Source organism: Ceratina calcarata, unplaced genomic scaffold, assembly GCF_001652005.2.
Source record: "Ceratina calcarata isolate Rehan_Ccalc_2016 unplaced genomic scaffold, ASM165200v1 scaffold423, whole genome shotgun sequence".
Taxonomy (NCBI): domain Eukaryota; kingdom Metazoa; phylum Arthropoda; class Insecta; order Hymenoptera; family Apidae; genus Ceratina; species Ceratina calcarata.
In genome coordinates, this window is record NW_017165947.1 from 38,220 (window position 1) to 39,047 (window position 828).

Sequence of the window (828 nt, forward strand, 5' to 3'; positions counted from 1 at the left end):
TTTTTTTTCTATTGTTAAAATAATAACGATATAATAAATAGGTGTGATATTTTATTAAAAGCTACTTCTTGAAACTGGGAATGATTTAAAACTTTTTTATTCCTCTTCAATGACACTTTTGCAAAGTAGTATAGTCAAAGGATCAATCAGATTTGGAGCCCCAAGGACCGAACAGAACTTGCGAAGTAATTTGAAAGTCGTGACAAAAGTCAAATAGGATGACAGAGGATATCCAAACAAATCCTACTGGGAAAAATGAAAAGGAAAATTTGATTTAAAGATTTATATCTTCCATCGATGTGTTTGTTTCAATCAGATACTTCAGCATTTTTGCATTAATGACGAGAAACAGAATTTTGTAAGATGGTGTCACATATAAACTAGGCGCATAATCCTTTTGCACCGTGACACGAATTTACTATCTGCAATACACCAGGGGTGTTTTACTTTCATATTCAACACCGTCTTCGTGCTATGTCTCTACCTGTTTACTAACCAATGAGGATTTTTCTTTATTTAAATATCACCTTCACCTTTTCATCTGTCATTATTAGATTTCTAGGAAGAGTGCAATATTTATGGTACCAATTTAGAGATGTTTCTTCATTTCTAGCAAGCCTGAGTGCATCTTCTATTTGCATGACGTCGTCTTCCTTCGAGATATTTTCCATTTCTTTTTAAATTCTCGTTTATTTAAATATCGACCTTTCGTAGAGGAGAAATTTTATAGAAGCTGAGGACGATTAGTCATTTTAACTCGTGAAATATGCATTGGTTGATTTGGTTACAAATTGAATGTCTAATTATTATGGAAAACGAAATAATCTA